Source organism: Neoarius graeffei, chromosome 1 (genome assembly GCF_027579695.1).
Source record: "Neoarius graeffei isolate fNeoGra1 chromosome 1, fNeoGra1.pri, whole genome shotgun sequence".
NCBI classification, from domain to species: Eukaryota; Metazoa; Chordata; class Actinopteri; order Siluriformes; family Ariidae; genus Neoarius; species Neoarius graeffei.
Genome location: NC_083569.1, coordinates 110,371,623 through 110,383,514, shown reverse-complemented (window position 1 = coordinate 110,383,514; position 11,892 = coordinate 110,371,623). Strand labels below are relative to the sequence as shown.

At 44.5% G+C, this 11,892-nt stretch overlaps 1 pseudogene; it reads right to left on the bottom strand.

Moving 5' to 3' along the window:
• Window positions 1-10,011: 10,011 nt before the first annotated feature.
• Window positions 10,012-11,233, bottom strand: LOC132889519 (gastrula zinc finger protein XlCGF26.1-like; annotated as a pseudogene).
• Between the last annotated feature and the right edge of the window lie 659 nt (window positions 11,234-11,892).

The following is an 11,892-nucleotide window of genomic DNA, read 5'->3' as shown; positions in this document are numbered from 1 at the left end:
TACAACCTCTGCTGGGCCTTTTTGATGATGGTGACTGTGTTGGTCTCCCACTTCAGGTTCCAGGAGATTGTGGAGCCCAGAAATCTGAAGGTTTCAACAGCAGTCACAGTGTTGTTGGTGATGGGTGGCAGGGCGGGGGGGGGCTCCTCCTAAAGTCCACTGTCATCTCCACAGTTTTGAGCGTGTTCAGCTCCAGACTGTTCTGACCGCACCAACAGACCAGCTGTTCAACCTCCCGTCTGTATGCAGACTTGTCACCATCTCGGATGAGGCCGATGACCATTGTGTTGTCTGCAAATTTCAGGAGTTTAACAGACAGGTCACTTGAGGTGCAGTCGTTGGTGTAAAGGGAGAATAGCAGTGGGGAGAGCACACACCACTGGGGGGCACCAGTGCTGATAGTCTGGGTGCTGGATGTGATGCTCCCCAGGCTCACCTGCTGCTTCCTGTCAGTCAGGAAGTTTATAATCCACTGACAGGTGGAGAAGGAGGGCACAGTGAACTGGGTGAGTTTGATGTGGAGGATGTCTGGAATGATTGTGTTGAATGCCGAACTGAAGTCCACGAACAGGATCCTGGCATATGTCCCTGCAGAGTCAAGGTGTTGCAGGATGTAGTGCAGTCTCATATTGATTGCATCATCCGCTGACCTGTTTGCCCGGTAGGCAAACTGCAGGGGGTCCAGCAGAGGGTCTGTGATGTCCTTCAGGTGAGACAACACCAGTCTCTTGAAGGACTTCATGACTACAGATGTGAGGGCTACAGGCCTGTAGTCATTCAGTCCTGTGATGGTGGTTTTCTTGGGAACCGGGATTATTGTGGAGCATTTGAAGTATGAGGGGACTTCACACAGCTCCAGGGATCTATTGAAGATCTGGGTGAAGATGGGGGCCAGCTGATCAGCACAGACCTTCAGACAGGAGGGCGACACACCGTCTGGGCCGGGTGCCTTCCTGATCTGTCTGCAAAAAAGCTGACAAACATCCTCTTCACAGATCTTGAGTGCTGGTGTGGGGTCAGAGGCGAGAGGAGGCAGAATAGCAGGGGGTGTAAATGGGTCTTTAATGTCTGGGGGGGGAAGAGGTGTGAATGTGTCAAATCTGCAGTAGAACACTTTCAACTCGTCAGCCAGTTCATGGTTCATTGCAGTGTTGGGGGATGGTCTCCTGTAGTTGGTGATGTTCTTCAGGCCTCTCCACAGTGACGCCGGATCATTGGCTGAAAGGCTATTTTTGATCCTTTCAGCGTAGCTCCTCTTATCTGCTTTCACTGCTTTCGTCAGTGTGTTTCTGGCCTGTTTGTACAGGACTCTGTCCCCACTTCTGTAGGCCTCCTCCTTGGCCTGGCGAAGCTGCCTGAGTTTTGCAGTGAACCACGGTTGTTTGTTGTTGTATGTGCAGAAGGTCTTGGTGGGCACACACACATATCCTCACAAAAACTGATGTAAGATGTCACGCACACGTATCCTCACAAAAACCGATGTAAGATGTCACAGTATCAGTCAGTTCATGCAGGTCTGAAGCTGCAGCCTCAAAAACACTCCAATCAGTGCAGTCAAAGCAGGCTTGTAGTTCCACTTTGGCCTCATCGGATCATCTCCTCACCATCTTGACTACAGGCTTAGTAGATTTCAGCTTCTGCCTGTAGGTCGGGATAAGATGAACAATGCAGTGATCAGATAGTCCCAAGGCTGCATGGGGGACAGAGGGTTATGAGCCCTTTAAAACAGTGTAACAATGGTCCAGAGTGTTAGTGTCCCTGGTGGGACACTTAAGGTGCTGTTTATATTTTGGCAGTTCATGGCTGAGGTTTGCTCTGTTAAAGTCTGCCAAAGCAATGAGCAAAGAGTCCGGGTGTTTTTTCTCCATGTTGTTTTATCTGGTCAGCCAGGTGTTGTAATGCCTCAGTAACACAAGCCTGAGGAGGGGTGTAGACTCCAACCAGAATAAACGAGGAAAACTCTCGTGGAGCATAAAACGGTTTGCAGTTAATGAATAATGTCTCCAGATAAGGACTGCATGATTTGTTTAGAACCGTGACATCAGTACACCAACCTTCTTTAATGTAAAAGCAGACTCCGCCTCCCCTTGTTTTCCCTGTGAGCTCCGTTTCGCGGTCCACTCGGTGCAGGTGAAATCCAGGCAGGTGGAGAGAAGTGTCCGGGATGTGCTCACAGAGCCAGGTTTCGGTGAAGCACAAGGCAGCAGATCTGTTAAAATCCATGTTGTGTTGAGGAGCAGCAGTTTGTCCATCTTGTTGGCCAGAGAGCGGACGTTAGCCAGGAACGCAGTGCGAAACCCCCGCTGCCTCAGCCTGATGAGCGCGCCGGCTCGCTTCCCCCGGTGTCTCCAGCGTCCTCGGTGGAGACCATAGAGAGCTGGTGCTCCTCCAACAAGTAGCTCTGGAAAACTTTCCAGATCAATGAAAACCGATGAAAAAACTTTACTGGTGTTTCATATTAGTGTTTACCATACACACACAGACAGGCTGGTTGAATCGGTTAATCAAATGCTTTAAAAGCCTATTACAGGAGAATTGGCATTTTTCACTACTATATTCCCTGTACAGTTCCCAAGTGTAACTCACTTTTATACTACTCACATCAATACACTTGTCAACTTGTGCTTTGAGCCACTCATGGACAGCTGTGACTGCGCATTTGTTTACAAGCTGAAGGATATGGAATGACAGAAGCTAAAGATTCATGTCAACTGACGAGCTAGAGTAAAATTAAACGATTTTTTTATGATGACAGTTTTAGAGATGAACACTACCATAATAAAAAAAAGCGAAGTTTTAGTTTTGCTGAAATACAGTGTTTGAATTTCCAGGCTATATACACTGTTTGCGAAGCATTTGAATGTGGATTTTGTATGAGCTGGAAACTGCTGGAGCACCAGTGTCACTGTCAAGCGAGTTTTCCATCACCATGTACCGAGAGGCCACTTTCCAAGAAATAAGGCCCTGCTCCAAATTTGACACTTTTAAGTTTGACTAAAGTTTTCAGCTGACCACATGGACTTAGAAAACGTCTGGAGTTTGGCCATAGTGACCAGAGGTATGTTTGGAGGAATAAAAGGTGAGGCATTCAATCTCAAAAACACTTGACCAACTGGAAAGCATCATGGTGGTAGCATCATGGTCTGGGTCTGTTTTGCTGCTAGTGGAGCTGATGCATTGCACAAACTGGATGGAATAATGAAGGAGGATTACCTCAGCATGAAGCATAACCTTAAAGTGGTTGTGCGAACGCTCCTGAAGTTCTCAAGTACCTCTGGAAACTAATGAAGGTGGCCTGGCGGAAGGGAGTGATTCCAAAGGCATGGAGAAGGGCAGGAGGAATTCTGATCCCTAAAGAAAAGGACTCTGCAACCATCAGTCAATTCCGCCAGATCAGCCTTCTGAACGTAGAGGGAAAGATATTCTTCAGAGTCTTGGCCCAACGGCTCTCTACATACCTGCAAAGAAACAACTTCATTGATACATCAGTGCAGAAGGCTGGCATCCAGGGGTTCTCAGGATGCATGGAGCATGCCAATATGATCTGGCATCAGATACAATTGGCCAAGAAAGAGTGTAGAGACCTGCATGTGATCTTTCTAGACCTTGCAAATGCCTTTGGGTCAGTCCCTCACAACATCTTGTGGATAGCTTTCAGTTACTTTGGGGTACCAGAGCACATCACAAAATTGGTCAAGGGCTACTTTCAGGATCTCCAGTTTTGTATAACGGTTGAAAACACCACCACTGCCTGGCAACATCTGGAAATTGGCATCATGGCAGGCTGCACAATTTCACCGTTGGCCTTCATCATGGCTATGGAACTAATAATACGGGCATCTCGTTGGGTGGTGGGAGGTGAGAGGACCAAGAGCGGCCTGCGTCTTCCACCAGTAAGGGCCTACATGGACGACATGACCATCATTACAACAACAAAACCTTGCACCAGACGATTGCTCCACAAACTCCAAGAAAACATTGAATGGGCAAGAATGCAGTTCAAACCAAGCAAGTCATGCAGCATCTCCATTGTGGAAGGCCAACTAAGAGGCGAGCAATTTTACATCAGCGAGGAACCAATTCCAACAGTCCTCGAGAAGCCCATTAAGAGCCTTGGGCGATGGTATAATGCAGACCTCAAAGACACTCAGCAACTTCAGCAACTTCAGCAGGATGTGGCTAATGGCCTTAAGCAAATTGACAACACTGCACTGCCAGGGAAGCTGAAGCTGTGGTGTTACCAGTTTGGGCTGCTACCCAGGCTGCTGTGGCCATTGACCATGTACGAGGTTTCACTTAGCCATGCCAATCGCTTGGAAAGGCTAGTGAACACGTATGTGAGGAAATGGCTTGGGCTTCCAAAGTGCGTCAGCAGTGTTGGACTGTACTGTAAAGGAGCCCTGTCACTGCCTATCTTAAGTCTGGTGGAAGATTTTAAGTGTGCGAAGGTGAGGCTGGACATGTCCCTTGCCAACTCCTGGGACCCCATGGTAACTGGGTAACTACCCTAGCAACTGGGAGGAAGTGGACCCCTGCCACAGCGGTGCTACAGGCCAAATCTGCCCTCCTGCACCGGGACGTAGTGGGCCACATCCAACAAGGAAGAGCAGGATTTGGCCTTGGAGCTATGACACCTCTCTGGCAGAAGGCATCTATAACTGAGCGTCGCACTTTGGTGGTGGAGGAAGTGCGATGACAGGAAGAAGCAGCCAGATGCTCCAAAGCTGTGGCACAAGCCAAACAGGGCCGCTGGATGAGGTAGGAGGGGGTTGAGAGGAAGAAACTAACATGGAGCGAGCTTTGGGGCATGGAGTCCAACCGGTTGAGTTTCATCATCCGAGCTACATATAATGTCCTACCCTCTCCCACTAATCTGCACCTGTGGCTTGGAAAGGACCCATCTTGCCCCCTGTGTACAACTCCTGCAACACTCAAACACATTCTGGTTGGCTGCAAGACTAGCCTCACTCAAGGCAGATACACTTGGAGACATAACCAAGTTCTCAAGTGTTTGGCCGACAAACTTGAGCGCAAGAGAGTAGCAACTAACAGCAAGCTCGTCAGCATCCAGAATGCGCACAGTCACCAGCCATTGTTTGTGCGGGAGGGAGATAAGCGTAGGGGGGGCCCTCAAGCATGGATCTGTCCCCACTGAATGCAGCCAGGGACTGGCAGATGAGAGTGGATCTAGACCAGAGGCTCATCTTCCCTCCAGAGATTGCAATAACAACCCTTCATCCAGACATCGTCCTCTGGTCTAATTCCTGCCGGCTCGCCTACATCATTGAGCTAACAGTTCCCTGGGAGGATGCCCTTGAAGAAGCCTTTGAGCGCAAGAAGCTGCATTATTCTGACCTTGCAGCTGAGGCAGAGGACAAAAGTTGGAAGATAAGGGTGCGTCCAGTGGAGGTGGGCTGCAGGGGCTTTGTGGCAAGCACAACAGCAAAGCTCCTTAGGGAGATTGGAGTCAGGGGGCAGACGCACAGACAAGCCATCAAAGAACTGGCCAACACTGCAGAGAGAACAAGCCATTGGTTATGGCTGAAGAGAGGCGATACCATCTGGGCTGCTAGGAACAGCTAGCAGCGGGACACACACCCAGGCCTGATCAACCTGTGGTGGGCCTGCCTCAGCAGAGGGTGTATTGTGTTAAGTGGCCGAAACACCCGGTGATGCTCAGGTACACAACTGACGATGTGTCCCGCTGTAAAAGCTGTGTAGCACCCACCCGTCCTACAAATGGTGCAAATACTAGGGATATGTAACATCAAGTCCTTTCAATGAATCTTCAGCTGACCACATGGACTTAGAAAACGTCTGGAGTTTGGCCATAGTGTCCAGAGGTATGTTTGGAGGAATAAAAGGTGAGGCATTCAATCTCAAAAACACTTGACCAACTGGAAAGCATCATGGTGGTAGCATCATGGTCTGGGTCTGTTTTGCTGCTAGTGGAGCTGATGCATTGCACAAACTGGATGGAATAATGAAGGAGGATTACCTCAGCATGAAGCATAACCTTAAAGTGAATGTAAGGTCCCTAAACCACACTTTTTTCCTTGTACAAAGCAGCAAACATTATGTTGATTGACCATGTGTTTTCAAACCATAGCTGATCCAAAAGGCCATAAATTGATGGAAAACCAATAAAATCAGCCAATTTTCACGGAATCTGCCGAGACCAAACCAGAAGATCCTGAAGGGGTGCGTGACTACACACGTATAACAAGGATCCAGGTATCAATTTTGTTCCCATGCACAGCAGTGGTTAGACCAGTCTCGATATGGAATCACATTTTGGAGAGAATTCTGATCGTGATTGGGATTCATATATGTCAGATGAAGGAGCAGATGATTATCAAAGATGTTCCAGAGTAAATGGTTATCTTTTCGAGCCCCCAAGACAGAAACAGATGTTAGTTCACGACAGTCCCACTCAACGCCGATAGCGCACCACCAGCCACAGAGAATTGGAAACAGATTGGTTTGTGGATTTTTATTCTAAGCTGGCCACTGCAAAATGTAGAGAAAATATTTACATGTACCTCAATAAATGCAGAAGTATAATCTTTAAAACATACACTTATTCAGTGTAATTATTGAAAGACAATATGAAGTGGGTGATAACAAGGGAACCAATGAACTGTCAAGTCAAGTTTATTTGTATATCACTTTTAACAATAAAAATTGTCGCAAAGCAGCTTTACAGAATCTGAATGACTTAAAACATGAGCTAATTTTGTCCCTAATCTATCCCCAATGAGCAAGCCTGTGGCAACGGTAGCAAGGAAAAACTCCCTCAGACGACATGAGGAAGAAACCTCGGGAGGAACCAGACTCAAAAGGGAACCCATCCGCATTTGGGCAACAACAGACAGCATGACTATAACATTAACAGTTTTAACATGAAGACAGTTTCATTGATGTTGTCTTCATGATGTTGTCTACATCTTCATTGATGGAAACTTGAGTGCAAAATTGTTCATGACAACTGCAGTCCTAAAGTTAGCAAGTCAACTGTAGTCCTCAACCATAAAAGCATTACTGTAAGAGTCCAGAGCATCCTCCAGGTGTAAACTGGACTAAACTGTCTAAATGTCAGATCAAATGTCATTTATTAAAAATCAGTGGGTTTCATTTTTGCTCCAATAATTACCATGTGGTTGTTCTGGTGGTGATGAACACTGGATGAATCAGATTTATTATTAGTAGGCCTAGTCATGTGTAGATCTATATGCAGTAAACACTGATAAACAGTGGGTCTCGACTCTAGTGTCCCTACTGTCCATGCAGGTTAGTAGCTGCATGGTGTGCAACTGTGCATGTTATGATGTACCGGTGTATATCAGGTACAGTTAGGTCCATAAATATTTGGACAGAGGCAACATTTTTCTAATTTTGGTTCTGTACATTACCACAATGAATTGTGAACAAAATTCAGATGCAGTTGAAGTTCAGACTTTCAGCTTTAATTCAGTTGGTTGAACAAAATGATTGCATAAAAATGTGAGGAACTAAAGCATTTTTTAAACACAATCCCTTCATTTCAGGGGCTCAAAAGTAATTGGACAAATTAAATAATTGTAAATAAAATGTTCATTTCTAATACTTGGTTGAAAACCCTTTGTTGGCAATGACTGCCTGAAGTCTTGAACTCATGGACATCACCAGATGCTGTGTTTCCTACTTTTTAATGCTCTGCCAGGCCTTTACTGCAGCGGTTTTCAGTTGCTGTTTGTTTGTGGGCCTTTCTGTCTGAAGTTTAGTCTTTAACAAGTGAAATGCATGCTCAATTGGGTTGAGATCAGGTGACTGACTCGGCCATTCAAGAATATTCCACTTCTTTGCTTTAATAAACTCCTGGGTTGCTTTGGCTTTATGTTTTGGGTCATTGTCCATCTGTATTATGAAATGCCGACCAGTCAGTTTGGCTGCATTTGAGCACACAGTATGTCTCTGAATACCTCAGAATTCACCTGGCTGCTTCTGTCCTGTGTCACATCATCAATAAACACTAGTGACCCAGTGCCACTGGCAGCCATGCATGCCCAAGCCATCACACTGCCTCCGCCATGTTTTACAGATGATGTGGTATGCTTTGGATCATGAGCTGTACCATGCCTTCACCATACTTTTTTCTTTCCATCATTCTGGTAGAGGTTGATCTTGGTTTCATCTGTCCAAAGAATGTTCTTCCAGAACTGTGCTGGCTTTTTTAGATGTTTTTAGCAAAGTCCAATCTAGCCTTTTTATTCTTGAGGCTTATGAGTGGCTTGCACTGTGCAGTGAACCCTCTGTATTTATTTTCATGCAGTCTTCTCTTTATGGTAGATTTGGATATTGATACGCCTACCTCCTGGAGAGTGTTGTTCACTTGGTTGGCTGTTGTGAAGAGGTTTCTCTTCACCATGGAAATTATTCTGCGATCATCCACTACTGTTGTCTTCTGTGAGTGTCCAGGTCTTTTTGCATGGATGAGTTCACCAGTGCTTGCTTTCTTTCTTTCTTTCTTTCTTTCTTTCTTTCTTTCTTTCTTTCTTTCTTTCTTTCTTTTTCAGGATGTACCAAATTGTAGGTTTTGCCACTCCTAATATTGTAGCAATTTCTCGGATGTTTTTTTTTCTGTTTTCGCAGCTTAAGGATGGCTTGTTTCACCTGCATGGAGAGCTCCTTTGATTGTATGTTTTCTTCACAGCAAAATCTTCCAAATGCAAGCACCACACCTCAAATCAACTCCAGGCCTTTTATTTGCTTAATTGAGAATGACATAACGAAGGAATTCCCCACACCTGCCCATGAAATAGCCTTTGAGTCAATTGTCCAATTACTTTTGGTCCCTTTAAAAACAGGGTGGCACATGTTAAGGAGCTGAAACTCCTAAACCCTTCATCCAGTTTTAATGTGGATATCCTCAAATGAAAGCTGAAAGTCTGGACTTTATGCCCATGTCCATTATATAACTATAACTTGAATATGTTTCAGTAAACAGGTAAAAAAACTAAATTTGTGTCAGTGTCCAAATATATATGGACCTAACTGTACATCATAAACCTGTTTACTGATTGAATGTATTTACAAAACACAGAGGGTGGATTTTGATGCTACTTCAAGAAGCAAAATCTTAATTTCCCTGAGGGAACCCACCCAAAGGGATCAATAAAGATTTATCTAATCTAATCCAATCTAAAATGCGATTTCAAAATGACAGTTTAGCAGGATGCGATTTGAAATACCTGGGAGAACACTGCTCTTTACTCACTTATTTCAGGGTTAATTATTTGTTGAAGTCAACATTCATAGTAAGTGTCCTCTTCTTTCGATTGCTTGCGTTCTGACACAAGCAAGAGCGGGGGGATATGTAAGTGAGCAGTAGCTCACAGTTGATCTTGTTTGTTATGCTTTTCATGTTTGTATCATGTTAACTAATGTCTGCTTTGGGTGAGTAATGTTCTCTGTTAATAAATAAACCAATACAAAATCATGAACACCATATCGCACAAACATGAGAGCTGTTGTCCTGAACGTCAGCAGTGCTGTGATTTGGCTGCAACACAACTGTGATTTATAAAAATGTGTAAAGTGGTCATGTTGAACCACTTTTTTGAAATAAAAAAAAAAAAGAATTCTTCCAGGAATGGTTCTGTAATTTCTATTTATTGTGTCGGCAAGAGAGACAGCAGAGAGTATGTATGATACAAATAACAGGAGAAGACTACGTGGCAGTTTTGACAAGGCAGGCTTTATAAGGTTGAAAACGGGTCTGTGAATTAAAAATTAAAGTTGTTTACTGAGTAAATATCTGCATCCTTCTTAATAGACTTTTTTCATATCTTTTTTTTTTAATATATGTAAATAATTTATCTAGAAGTTTTCTCTATTTTCTATTCTCTGTTTATCCTGTAATGATGTTACTGGAATTTTTATTTCCCTGAGGGAACCCTCCCAAAGGGATCAATAAAGTTTTATCTAATCTTATAACATTTATAGATGTAAGACTCCAGACATAATTTTTCCTCATGAACTATTAACCAACGCTTTACTACAGAACTGCCACCATTTATACATCGCCTTCCTCTAGGTCACTCATTATTTCTTCCTCCTGAGTCAAACCAGAGTCATGGTGTCGTTGCTTGTGGTTCTTCAGACTGACGTTGTGACTGAATGACTCTCCACATTGCTCACATGTGAAAGGTTTCTCTCCAGTGTGGACACGCATGTGGGAAGTGAGGTTTGCTAGTTGGTTAAAGGAATGCTCACACACTTGGCATTTGAAAGGCTTTTCACCAGAGTGGATGAGTTTATGCCTCCTCAACCTGGTAATAGTCCTAAAGCCTTTCTTGCAGACATCACACACACATTTATGTGGACCTCGGTGGGACTTAACATGTTTATTGTGTTTGTGAATCCTGCTAAACTTCTGTGAACAATCTGGACAGCTGTATGGTTGAGTTTCTTTAGGATGAGTCTGCTCATGTTCCAGTTTTGCAGACTTGGTTTTGAAGACCTTCAGACAGTATTTACATGGATGATCATAATCAGAATGGAGCTGATTGTAGTGCGTCTTTAAGCCGACCTCAGTGAGGAACCTTTTCCCGCAGTCTGAACAGACAATTAATTTGATTTTGTGTTCACAGACATGCTCTTTATTTGCTCTAACAAACTTGCCACAATCCTGACACAATACATTGAATGGTTTGGCTCTGTGCTCCTGCTCAACATGTGTCTGAAAACTGGCAACATCATCAAACTGAAGAGGCAGGGTTTCAAAATTATGTGTTTGAATGTCGTCACCTGCACTGCACTGAGAACAGCAGAATACTTTTTTGTGTTGAAGGACAGAACAGGAGAGCGAGGCCTCGGTCTCACATTGTGTACACCACACCACACCACAAGTTCACCCTCACCATCCTCCTTTAAAGCTGTGAACAGGTCTTCATCCATGGACACATCAGAGTCTGTGGCCTCTTCATCTAAACATGGCTCCCACTCATCTGAACTATCAGACTTCCTCTTTCTTTTCTTTTTCTCTTCTTCTTCTGAAAGGCTTGCTTCTTCATCACTCAATAAACTTGTGGGAGGATGACTCCTCCAGTCTCTGTGGTAGCCACAACTCTGGCAGTCCTGTGTGATTGAAGACAGCTTCTCGTTGCCCTCAATGGTAGTACAGCACTCTCTCTGACAAAACCAGCAGAACCGGAAAAGCTCCAGCAAACATTGCGTGTTCACCATCACCTCACTACTCCTGAAAAGAAACAGGGGGAGAAAACAGTATCAGTACATTTTGGAACCAAAAACAAAAGGGTCAATCTGCGCCAAGTCAACCCATGACCCATGTCCTTTGGCCTCAGATTTTCTTAATTCTGCCACTAAATGTCCCTTTACACACCAAATGAACAAATCTGAAGTTTGAGCCCTCTGTCAAATAGATTCGTGAAATTTAACACCATGTTCTGAGTGTTATATTGAATTAAATGTTACATCCAGAAACCTTAACTTTTCTATGGCTCGAAACCAGTGATTCTCAACTGGTGGGTCACAGGTCCTTTAATAATAATAATAATAATAATAATAATAATAATAAAATGGCTTTAGGAGCCCCACACTAAAGCTGGGCATACACTGTGCGATTTTTTCAATCGCGGTATTCAGCTGCTGCTCACACTGTATGAGTGAATCGCAGGGGTAAACAGCACGCAGCTTACGATTCCTGTTCTCACACTATACGATCCAATGCTCGGATGCGATGCTCAGGATTTCAAACAGGTTTGATTTTCATCCGATCGATCGGGAGGAGGTCGTGAGGTGTTAATCACTTGTCGTTACCCCATGTATACTACACAATCCGAGACGCACGATTGAGCCAAAACTTGGCCCGATCTCCAAAATAGTCGCACG